At 38.9% G+C, this 13,341-nt stretch overlaps 1 long non-coding RNA gene and 1 pseudogene across 2 annotated transcripts in view; one reads left to right on the forward strand and one right to left on the reverse strand.

The window, feature by feature from the left end:
• Positions 1-13,341, forward strand: part of LOC309807169 — a 170,720-nt gene that overhangs the window by 76,007 nt on the left and 81,372 nt on the right. Inside the window, exons 3-4 of the long non-coding RNA XR_014294522.1 lie at positions 1,568-1,688; positions 13,076-13,124. This is a non-coding gene — a long non-coding RNA (uncharacterized lncRNA). The remainder of the gene's footprint in view (positions 1-1,567; positions 1,689-13,075; positions 13,125-13,341) is intronic.
• Positions 11,557-12,569, reverse strand: LOC309807848 (palmitoyltransferase ZDHHC4-like; annotated as a pseudogene). The gene has a single exon. The product of its transcript is annotated as a palmitoyltransferase ZDHHC4-like (transcript).

Consider the following 13,341-nt stretch of genomic DNA (forward strand, 5'->3'; position numbering starts at 1 on the left):
CACAGAGCTCTTGACCTCACTTGTGTGTTGTCCACCTCCCAGCCTTGCCTAAGCCATCCTTCCCCTCTTCCCAAATCTCTGAATCATCTTCCCATGCTAACTGTATCTGGAAGGCTTGTGTCTGCTCCCATCAGCCCTCAGGCATATCCCCATGCAGAGCTGACAGTTGACTGATGTGCAGAACAAAATGCAGCTCTTCCTTTACTGCATTGAGGGGTATTTTTCATATGTGTTTGCTCTGGATGCCCTGAATTCTTTCTCAGGGAAGGCTTAGTGGCTTACAGCATTGGACATGGGCTCCAACCCTGGCTCTGCCTCTTTTTAGCTATATGACTGGGGCAAGTTCACCTAACCTAGACATAGAGAAACAGTAATACCCACCTCACTGAGTTGTTGTGAAGATCAAATAAAACTACACATGAAAAGCACTTACACGGTGTCTGGCACATACTAAATGCTCAATAAAAAAGATTATTCGGGCTTCCCTGGTGGCACAGTGGTTGAGAGTCCGCCTGCCGATGCAGGGGACACGGGTTTGTGTCCCGGTCTGGAAGATCCCACATGCCGCGGAGCGGCTAGGCCCATAAGCCATGGCTGAGCCTGCACATCCGGAGCCTGTGCTCCGCAACGGGAGAGGCCACAACAGTGAGAGGCCCGCGTACGGCAAAAAAAAAAAAAAAAAAAAGAAAAGATTATTCACTGGAGCTCACACAGTGCTGGCTGGAGTGTACATTAGGACAACCCCTCTTGAAGATAATGTTTTGGTATATATTATATATTAAAGCTGAACATATACATAGATTATGACCCAACAATTCTACTCAAAGGTATATAGTCTTTTGTTGGTTTAAAAGATCACAGTCTTGGGAAATATGTTCTGAGTTCTAAAGAGCCAACTAACAAAGTTTTGAAATACAACCTAAGTATAACTTGAGGACTGTCTGTTTTATATTTTATTAATAATGCTGTGGTTTGGTACTCTTTGTTACTTAAATTCCTGAGCCTTACAGGCTTGAAGTTTTTGGCATTCTGTGGTTAGGTTAGTCACATGGTCATGTTTTGGAATTTGGGGCTCTGTTATTAGAAGAATAGTTACATCTTGGGTTGACTTGAAATTGACTTGGAATTGGCTGACTTCCTCAAACAGACAAGAGTAAGTCCCATGATGCTAGGCCACTAGCAGAGTTTCTTGGTGTGACAAATGTCACATTGAAATGCTTGACAGTTTTCACCGTTGAGGACATTAATACTTGTGTAAAAACTAAACTCTCATCAAACTCTCACTTGGTGAAATTATACTCAATGTTCTCTTATTCTCTCCTCAGTAGAATTTTCACACTTGGTTGTAATGTTTTATGGATAAAGCCTTATTGAAATACATTTTGGTGTAATTATGAAATTGTTGGCTCGTTCTACTTCTCTTCCTACAACTTTCCCTCTTCCTTTGTATCTCCTCTGTAATGTTTTTAGATATCTCATAAATATAAACATATATTATGACATATTTACAGATGACTTTTAGTTTGAAAACTTGCTGAATGACATTATTGATATGTTTGAATTTAAGGCACATCATTTTGAATGGCTCCATTCTATGGACCAGGGGTACCCAAAATGTGCTCCACAGGGCAACGCCGGTCTGGGATCTGCTTGCTACCAGTCTGATGACATGCATACAGAACTTGAGGGTAAGCATTTATAAATTTTTATAAGCAATTTCTCAGAGTAATTTTACATCTGTTGAGTATGTCTGTAATAATATCTTCCAAAGAGAAGCAAGTGGTTTGTCTCATGCTGTTGCTTCTCTTCCTCTTTTTCTGCCTCCCCACCCTCTTTCTCCTCCTCCTCTTTCCCGTTATCCTCTTTCTCCTCCTCCTTCTCTTCCCCCTCCTCCTTCTTTCTTTTCTTCTTCTTGTCCTCCTTGTCCTTCTCCTCTAGATATAAAAGTCCATGATATTTACATAAGGTACATAAACAATTGTTCCTCTCAGTCAATGCAATGGCAACTTAGTTTAAACCATTGTTGGAGGAGGTCATGAGAGGACATGACTGCTAGTTGACCCGTGAACTGGACCAGGGCAATCAGAGGCTCCTCACTCCTCCCCTGTCCCTGGAATGTATGTTCTGCCCACCGTTCCCACTGCTGGAGCCATTTTCAAGGATGCAGCCTTGAGAGAGCCTGTGTTGTTGAGATAACTGGATATGAGACTTTGACTGAACCCAGTTAAGATCTCTGTATAAACAAGGTTCTGGGGGCAGGTGCAGAGATCTACTCACCTTGCGGTCGCCCAAGACAAGCCTCGTATGTAAGTTCCCTTGCTTATCAAATCTGCCACCTACCATTCTGGAGTGATCTGCCTTTCTTCAGTCTCTCTTTGCTTTCTGTGTGTGGTAGCCAGTTTCAAATTTCACCCAGGGAACTCCTGAGGTTGTGAACCTGTAACAGGGAAGAACCAAATATGACTACATGTTGGATCTGTTTCTTTTACTTTAACCTTTGCTTTCCACTACTTTTGTTCACTAAAAGTATACTGTCTATACATAATGGCCTGCCTCAGGGGAACCCTGCCCCTCTGCCTGAATGTTAAACCAACGTGCCTTTGTTCAGGGAAACATCCTGACCCTGTCCACCTGTGGATAGCTGCAAGAAAGAAGAAATTAACACATCCCCTCCCCAAGGCTGGCCATTCTAGGGGACATCTGTAAATCTTATGTCCTTTTTACTTTCCTTCCTCATCTCCTCCCCGTCTCTGTTCTATAAAAGAAATTGACATCAAATCCCGACAAGATGTTTCTTTTGAGATACTAGTCTGCCATTTTCTTGGTCTGCGGACTTTCTAAATAAAGCTGTATTCCTTGCCTCAACACCTCATCTCCCGATTTACTGGCCTGTCGTGCGGCGAGCGAATGAGCTTGGACTCAGTAACAAACCAACAACCATTATTTAAAATACCCCCTTTCCTCTGTAGCTCCATTAAAAGAAATTCCGTTATGCAACTTGCATTCTTCGTTGAATAAAGTCGAGTTCTTCAGCTTGATCTCCTGGATCTTTCATAACATAGCCCAATATAAGTCTGAACTCCTCATAATTCTCATAAAAAGTTATATAATTTCTCCTTATTGTCTATTTAAACCATTTCCGTTCCCAGAATGTGTTCTCTTCTTATGTATTTAATAATTTATTCACTCATCTAATGAATATTTATTTAGCATCTACTAGATGCTGGGCAATGGGTTCCTGCCACTCAGTAGTTTAATAACTAGTACTTCAAATACATACCTAGTTTTTTGGGACTAGCTCAAGTCTTGCCTTCTCCGTGAGGTGCAATTAGAAAAAGTACTGCCTATCGTCAGAAAAGTTGAGAGTCAGAAGACTTGGCTGTAAATCCCAGCTGGTCAAGTTACTTTACTCCTTGAGTCTCATTTGCATATTCATCTGTGAAATGGGGATGATAGTGATCTTTTCTTCATGTAGATTTATCTTAAAAAAAAAAGATTATGTGGAATAATGATGTAAAAATGTCTGGCATAACACGAAGCAACTCAATGCTATTTTCCTCTTTTCTCCTATGAAAAAGTTTGCTTTTTATTAACTCTGCCACCAAAGGCATTTTTTTTTTCTGTCCTCTACACCATACACATTCTGAATTAGTTCCTTTAACTGGTACTATCTTCCTATTCCAACTTCCCCTTTTCCTGGAATCCTCCCCCACCCCCCTTCCTTTTGCATCTGCCCCAATTCTATATTTTTTTTCAGGATGGGATTCAAAACCTCACTCCTCTGTAACTACTCACAGGTCCCTTGACTTTCTGGAATTCTCTTATATAACTCCTTCAGCTCTTAGTGATGTTATCTTGGGTGTTATTGGCCATCTTATTAACTCTATCTTGTCTGTCTAATGAAAATAAATATTCTTTGATGGCAAAGAGAATGTCTTATATGTTTGTATTTTTCTACTCCCTGGAGTATAGAGCATATGATAGATAGTTTAAAAATCCAGCAGAACCTTGACACTGGTGAAGGACATAGATTGGTAAGCCACGCTATAATGTAGATGCCTGGTGGCTAGCAGGATCTAGTGCTCAAGTGCTTCTCTCATGCACACCATACTCACAATGCCACTGCACCCAGTTTTTCCTTTAGCAAAATAATGAACCCATGACCTTGGACATTCTATGCTTGCAAAAACCTGAAACTTCAAGAGTAAAAGCTTCAAATTCCAAGGGTATCATGCTTTTGATAAAGCTGGTTGTACCCAAAAATACTTAATGGAAAAATTCTTATTTGGCCAATTATACTGGGATTGTACTGCTTCAGCAATAGACATATCTCCAATTACCTGTCAGGTGTGGGTTGGTAGGCTGGTTTCTGGGTAAATATAGACAAGGGAACAACTGGTAGTCCTTGCCTGGAGGCTCTGGACCTGCCTGCATTTTCCCAGCTCTGAAGGAACAAATGCCAAGCACTCCTTTAGGTGCTCAGTGAACTTCCAGAGGCCACATCAGCTGTCCTCAAAAGTCCCGCTCCAGGAAGTGTCCTTTCTCAAATATTCCATCTCTCAGTAGCTCTACCCAGTAACCAACTTTCTGAAGAATAGTGTCTGGCAAGATGGAAGGATAAAGCAGTGTTTTGACCTAGAAGACTGTCTTTTATTTAATTTGAACTTTATTTATGTTGATTTTATTTATAAAAATTACTTCAAAAGGAAAAAAATAAATTCAAATTTCCACCATAATATTAGGAACTAATATTAGAAATAACTTTCAGATTATGGCTAACCCTAATGGAATGCTTATAACGTACCTGTGTAGTTTTTCTTAGTCCAGATAGATATATGAAAGCAGACTGCAGGCTCAAAATCCAGCTGAGAAAAGAATTAATTAGAGATAGCCTCATCCACCAGAGGGCAGACAGCAGAAGCAAGAAGAACTACAATCCTACAGCCTGTGAAACAAAAACAACATTCACAGAAAGATAGACAAGATGAAAAGGCAGAGGGCTATGTACCAGATGAAGGAACAAGATAAAACCCAAGAAAAACAACAAAATGAAGTGGAGATAGGCAACCTTCCAGAAAAAGAATTCAGAAAAATGATAGTGAAGGTGATCCAGGACCTCGGAAAAAGAATGGAGGCAAAGATTGAGAAGATGCAATAAATGTTTAACAAAGACCTACAAGAATTAAAGAACAAACACAAACAAACAAAAATGAACAATACAATAACTGAAATGAAAAATACACTAGAAGGAATCAAAACCAGAATAACTGAGGCAGAAGAATGGATAAGTGACCTGGAAGACAGAATGGTGGAATTCACTGCCATGGAACAGAATAAAGAAAAAAGAATGAAAAGAAATGAGGACACCCTAAGAGACCTCTGGGACAACATTAAACACAAGAACATTCGCATTATAGGGGTCCCAGAAGGAGAAGAGAGAGAGAAAGGACTTGAGAAAATATTTAAAGAGATTATAGTTGAAAAATCCCCTAACATGGGAAAGGAAATAACCATCCTAGTCCAGGAAGTGCAGAGTCCCAGGCAGGATAAAGCCAAGGAGAAACACACCGAGACATATAGTAATCAAACTGACAAAAATTAAAGACAAAGAAAAATTATTGAAAGCAACAAGGGAAAAATGACAAATAACATACAAGGGAACTCCCATAAGGTTAACAGCTGATTTCTCAGCAGAAACTCTACAAGCCAGAAGGGAGTGGCATGATATACTTAAAGTGATGAAAGGGAAGAACCTACAACCAAGATGACTCTACCCGACAAGGATCTCATTCAGATTTGATGGAGAAAACAAAACCTTTAGAGACAAGCATAAGCTAAGAGAATTCAGCACCACCAAACCAGCTCTACAACAAATCCTAAAGGAACTTCTCTAAGTGGGAAACACAAGAGAAGAAAAGGACCTACAAAAACAAACCCAAAACAATTAAGAAAATGGCAATAGGAACATACATATCGGTAATTACCTTAAATGTAAATGGATTAAATGCTCCAACCAAAAGATACAGGCTCACTGAATGGATACAAAAAAAAAAGACCCATATATGCTGTCTAAAAGAGATCCAATTCAGACCTAGGGACACATACGACTGAAAGTGAGGGGTAGGAAAGACATACTTCATACAAATGAAATCAAAAGAAAGCTGGAGTAGCAATACTCATATCAGATAAAATAGACTTTAAAATAAAGAATGTTACAAGAGATAAAGAAGGACACTACATAATGATCAAGGGATCATTCCAAGAAGAAGATATAACAATTATAAATATATATGCACCCAACATAGGAGCACCTCAATATGTAAGGCAACTGCTAACAGCTATAAAAGAGGAAATCGACAGTAACACAATAATAATGGGTTATTTTAACACCTCACTTACACCAATGGACAGATCATCCAAACAGAAAATTAATAAGGAAACACAAGCTTTAAATGACACCATCAACCAGATAGATTTAATTGATATTTATAGGACGTTACATCCCAAAACAGCAGATTACACTTTCTTCTCAAGGGCACATGGAACATTCTCCAGGATAGATCACATCCTGGGTCACAAAGCAAGCCTCAGTAAATTGAAGAAAATTGAAATCATATCAAGCATCTTTTCTGACCACATCGCTATGAGATTAGAAATCAGTTACAGGGGAAAGAAACGTAAAACACACAAACACATGGAGGCTAAACAATACATTACTAAATAACCAAGAGATCACTGAAGAAATCAAAGAGGAAATCAAAAAATACCTAGAGACAAATGACAATGAAAACACAATGATCCAAAACCTACGGGATGCAGCAAATGCAGTTCTAAGAGGGAAGCTTATAGCAATACAAGCCTATCTCAAGAAACAAGAAAAATCTCAATCTAACCTTACACCTAAAGGAACTAGAGAAAGAAGAACAAACAAAACCCAAAGTTAGTAGAAGGAAACAAATCATAAAGATCAGAGCAGAAATAAGTGAAATAGAAATAAAGAAAACAATAGCAAAATCAGTAAAACTAAAAGCTGGTTCTTTGAGAAGATGATAAACAAAATTGATAAACCATTAACCAGAATCATCAAGAAAAAGAGAGAGAGGACTCAAATCAATAAAATTAGACATGAAAAAGAAGTTACAACAGACACTGCAGAAATACAAAGCATCCTTAGAGACTACTACAAGCAATTCTATGCCAATAGAATGGACAACCTGGAAGAAATGGACTAATTCTTAGAAAGGTATAACCTTCCAAGACTAAACCAGGAAGAAATAGAATATAAGAACAGACCAATCACAAGTAGTGAAATTGAAACTGTGATTAAAACTCTTCCAACAAACAAAAGTCCAGGACCAGATGGCTTCTCAGATGAATTCTATCAAATATTTAGAGAAGAGCTAACACCCATCCTTCGCAAACTCTTCCAAAAAATTGCAGAGGAAGGAACACTCCCAAACTCATTCTATGAGACCACTATCACCCTGATACCAAAACCAAAGATACTACCAAAAAAAAAAAATTACAGACCAATATCACTGATGAATATAGATGCGAAAATCCTCAACAAAACACTAGCAATCAGAATCCAACAACACATTAAAAGGATCATACACCACGATCAAGTGGGATTTATCCCAGGGGTGCAAGGATTCTTTAATACATGCATATCAATCAATGTGATACACCATATTAAAAAATTAAAAATAAAAACCATATGATCATCTTAATTGATGCAGAAAAAGGTTTTGACAAAATTCAACACCCATTTATGATAAAAACTCTCCAGAAAGTGGGCATAGAGGGAACCTACCTCAACATAATAAAGGCCATATATGACCAACCCACAGCAAACACCATTCTCAATGGTGGAAAACTGAAACCATTTCCTCTAAGATTAGGAACAAGGCAAGGATGTCCACTCTAGCCACTATTATTCAACACAGTTTTGGAAGCCCTAGCCACAGCAATCAGAGAAGAAAAAAAATAAAGGAAATTCAAATTGGAAAAGAAGAAGTAAAACTGTCACTGTTTGTAGATGACATGATACTATACATAAAGAATCCTAAAGATGCCACCAGAAAATTACTAGAGCTAATCAATGAATTTGGTAAAGTTGCAGGACACAAAATTAATGCACAGAAACCTCTTGCATTCCTATACTTTAAGGATGAAAAATCTGAAAGAGAAATTAGGGAAACAGTCCCATCTACCATTGCTACACAAAGAATAAAATACATAGGAAGAAACCTACCTAGGGAGGCAAAAAACCTTTATGCAGAAAACTATAAGACACTGATGAAAGAAATTAAAGATGATACCAACAGATTGAGAGATATACCATGTTCTTGGACTGGAAGAATCAATATTGTGAAAATGACTACACTACCCAAAGCAATCTACAGATTCAATGCAATCCCTATCAAATTACCAATGACATTTTTTACAGAACTAGAACAAAAATTTTCACAGTTTGTATGGAAACACAAAAGACCCCAATGGCCAAAGTAATCTTGAGAAAGAAAAATGGAGCTGGAGGAATCAGGCTCCTGGACTTCAGACTATACTACAAAGCTACAGTAATCAGGACAGTATGGTGCTGACACAAAAACAGAAATATAGATTAGTGGAACAGGATAGATAGCCCAGAGATAAAGCCAAGAACATATGTTCACCTTATCTTTGATAAAATAGGCAAGAATATACAATGGAGAAAAGACAGCCTCTTCAATAAGTGATGCTGCGAAAACTGGACAGCTACATGTAAAAGAATGAAATTAGAACACTCCCTAACAGCATACATAAAAATAAACTCAAAATGGATTAAAGACCTAAATGCAAGTCCAGACGCTATAAAACTCTTAGAGGAAAACATAGGCAGGACACTGTATGACATAAATCACAGCAAGATCCTTTTGACCCGCTTCCTAGAAAATGGAAATAAAACCAAAAATATACAAATGGGACCTAATGAAGCTTAAAAGCTTTTGCACAGCAAAGGAAACTGTAAACAAGATGAAAGACAACCCTCAGAATGGGAGAAAATATTTGCAAATGAATCAATGGACAAAGGATTAATCTCCAAAATATATAAACAGGTCATGCAGCTCAGTATCAAAGAAACAAACAACCGAATCCAAAAACGTGCAGAAGACATAAATAGACATTTCTCCAAAGAAGACTTAGACATGGCCAAGAAGCATATGAAAAGCTGCGCAATATCACTAATTATTAGTGAAATACAAATCAAAACTACAGTGAGATATCACCTCACACCAGTTAGAATGGGCATCATCAGAAATCTACAAACAACAAATGCTGGGAGGGTGTGGAGAAAAGGGAACCCTCTTGCACTGTTGGTGGGAATGTAAATTGATATAGCCACTATGGAGAACAGTATGGAGGTTCTTTAAAAAACTAAAAATAGAATTACCATATGACCCAGCATTCCCACTATTGGGCATGTACCCAGAGAAAACCATAATTCAAAATGACACATGGACCCCAATGTTCATTGCAGCACTATTTACAATAGCCAGGTCATGGAAGGAACCTAAATGCCCAATGACAGATGAATGAATAAAGAAGGTGTGGTACATATATACAGTGGACTATTACTCAGCCATAAAAAGGAACAAAATTGGGTCATTTGTAGAGACATGGATGGATCTAGAAATTGTCATACAGAGTGAAATAAGTCAGAAAGATAAAAAAACAAGTATCATATATTAACACATATATGTGGATCCTAGAAAAATGGTACAGATGAACTGGTTTGCTGTTCAGAAATAGAGACACAGATGTAGAGAACAAACTTATGGACACCAAGGGGGAAAGGTGGCGGGGGGTGGGGGGTTGTGGTGTGAAAAAAAAAAGAGAATTAATTTTATAGGCCTTAATAAATTGATGTTGGAAACATTTTTTCATTATTTATTTTAAATTTAAAGATCAATTATGAGACTTGAAAATGGAGAAAAAAGAGAGCACTAAGTGTTCTTTCAGTGGAATGGTCCTTAGTGTTGTCTAGCTGATCTTCCAGGGATTATTTGGTTGTATTTGATTATTTCACTGTCTGGTTGACTAATCTATTTTATAGCTGTTTAGGGATAGAAACTAAGTTGTAGAAAACCGATAACAATCTAATTTTTTCCAGTGCGCAGTAATGCAAACAGTCTTGTCCATAGAAATGCCAAGACTCTAAAAAACAAAACAAATGAAGAGGGGCTTCCCTGGTGGTGCACTGGTTGAGAGTCCGCCTGCTGATGCAGGGGACACGGGTTCGTGCCCCGGTCCAGAAAGATCCCACATGCCACGGAGCGGCTAGGCCCGTGAGCCATGGCCGCTGAGCCTGCGCATCCAGAGCCTGTGCTCCGCAACGGGAGAGGCCACAACAGTGAGAGGCCCGCGTACCGCAAAAAAAACCCCAAAAAACAAAAAACAAATGAAGAAGGAGCTCATAGAAACAGAGAATAAACTGGTGGTTGCCAGAGAGGAGGGGGAGGGGCTTTGGACCAAATAGGTGCAGGGGATTAAGAGGTACAAAACTTCCAGATAGAAAATAAATGTCAAGGGGATACAAGGTACAGCATATGAATTATAGCCAATAATATTTTAATAACTTTGTATGGTGACAGATGGTTACTAGACTTATCATGGTGATCAATTTGTAGTGTATATAAATGTCAAATCACTATGTTATACACCTGAAACTAATATAATATTATATGTCAGCCATACTTCAATTAAAAAAATTTAAAAACGGAATGCAATGGCATATTGTCTCATAGAGGTAAAACTTTTAAGAGTAAAATTTATATTTAATTGACCTATAGAATTTTAACCAGTTTTGCATTTATTAGTAAAATCACTTCAGTGTTCCTATTTGCACGTATATATTCCCCAAAATCTCTTACTAGTACACTCATTAATTAATTGAATAAAAAAATTCTTTGACATATGTTTATTTTATGTTTGAGAGTCATAATTTTACCTTTTAGAAAATTATAGTTTGGCAGTTTTGGAGGTTACACTGAGAAGCCCAAGTGGGCTGTCTTGGCAAAGTATCAAGTAAACCGCATTTCTGGAGAAGTTCACTAATGGTTATATAATCTGGACACATCCTTTCTTGGCCTCCAGAGTGAATTCCAAGCAACAATAGAATTTTAGCTTTGCTTACTCTGTTTCTCTAGTTTTTCTTCTCTGTCTACTGATTTTTTTTTTTCTAACTTTCCCATAGTCAACAATATATTCCCAAGTGGTTGCATCAGTGACTGGAAATTTGGTTTTATAGCATAACCATTTGATGATGTTTCTGGATGATGGAGATGAATTCTCTGTTGTGTGAGAAACAACAGAGAAACTGATTGGTTAGTCTTTTTTGTTTGATTTTCTGTTCATCTATATTTTCATGAGCTCACATCAATTCAGAATTTTGTACCCCCTGGGAAAGAGGATAACTCTTTAAGATCTAGGCCAGTTTGTCTTTGTATTTCTGTGTTTACCCTTGACTGGGCTGAGGTGTGAGACTGAAGCCATAAGTTCACACTCTTCCCATCCTTATTTCTTCTTTCTTTCATAACGTGCAGCAGTAGGTAGAGAGATCTCTTGAAGGTTACTCCAAAGCCCATGGAAGTGAATGTTCTGGTAAACCTTGGGCTCTGCTAATGGGGGCCGGGCCATCTAGGAGCAATGTTGGCACCAGGCTTGGTCACCTCTCTACCACTTGTGGCGGCTAAGTACAGACAAAAGCACAGGTAGCTCCCCAGGAGGAAGCTCAGCACCAGAACAAACCCCAACAGGAAGACAGTCCTTGGGAAGGTCAGGAACAGGTGCTGAATAAGAAAGACAGTGTCAACAACCTGCAAGTGTCCAAGGTCATCAACGTAAGTCTCCAGGTACAAGTCTGACACCACCAGCTGGACCAGAAACAGTGCTCTCCACAGCCGTGGTGGCAGCTTAGGCTGTCACCATCAAGAGGAAGTACCTGGTGTTCCAGGCCCCAATGCAGTTGTTCACCCACACACAGTGATGGTCAAACTGATGTACACACCAGTTATACATGCTGCAGTGCTTGGATCATGCTGGTTTCCTTAAATCACACGTGGAGCACTTCACATTCTTTGGGAACATCACTTAATCGAATTCATAAACTTGAAGAAACAGTAATTCGTTTGCTTTTGTTATGGTACCCGGGGTTGGTTACACAACTTAGGGCAAAAACAAACAAACAAAACAGGTTTACAACCAGCAGCAGATAAGGCAGAAAAAGGTAATACAAGGAGAACTCCAGCTCTTGACAAAGGCAAAATATTTCCCAGGTGTATTTGGTATAAACTATCCCTTGCAAGATAAGATGCAGGATAACAAAGGTGTGGTTCCATGTATGAAAGTGGTGATGAAGCAATCTTAGTATGGCTGTCCAAGGCATTCTGGAATCATACAGGGAAAAGAATCTGTGCTCCTCCTCTGACCAGGCCTTTCAGGCAATGGGTTTTTGAGCAGATACAGATTGTAACAACACCAATCAGCACCAAAGCCGGGTATAACAAGAAGAGAACCAGACAGTCCATCCTGGGGGAGGTGATTCAGGGTCCCCAGCCTACATATATCTTTTGTTTGGATAGTTTTCAGCTGGTAACTCTGGCATTCCTCCTCCAAACATTCACGGAGAATTCAAACAGCGTCTCCTCTTGTGCAGTGGCATCTGCCTGGCACAACAGGTGGCACCCAAAGCTGCAGGACATGGTTCCTCTAAGACAGCGGTCCCTAACCTTTTTGGCACCAGGGACTGGAAGACAGTTTTTCCACGGACAGTGGGGGAGTGGTTCAGGAGGTAATGCAAGCGATGGTTCAGGTGGTGATGTGAGCGATGGGGAGCGGCAGATGAAGCTCTGCTCACTTGCCCGCTGCTCACCTCCTGCTGTCTGGCCTGGCTCCTAAGGGTTGGGGACCTCTGCTCTAGGAGGCTGGATCTGGCACCGGGATCCTTACATAATCTTAATATGTCCCAAATTCACAGAAAGTGAGAAAAGTAGTTTTAATATAGTAAATGTGTTTTTTAAATTCTTTTTTACAGATACTATTAACTCAGAAACATCTTAAGAATTTAAGTTCACATAATAATGGTAAGTCTCTGGCAAATCAGAATGGTTTAATAATCTTGGTTTTATGAAAAAAGTTAAGTCTTTTCTCTGATTTATTAGTGTGAAGTATAATACAAGTATACACTTTATTTTATTTTAAAATAAGAAATGAGTTTGTTTTCTCATGAACATACTAGTTAGTTTGTACTTTCTCAGTGAGTCCTTCCCTGACCTAGAGCACTTCAAGTTAAGAATTACA

The sequence above is a fragment of the Mesoplodon mirus genome, assembly GCF_964341445.2.
Source record: "Mesoplodon mirus genome assembly, chromosome: 7".
Lineage (NCBI taxonomy): Eukaryota > Metazoa > Chordata > Mammalia > Artiodactyla > Ziphiidae > Mesoplodon > Mesoplodon mirus.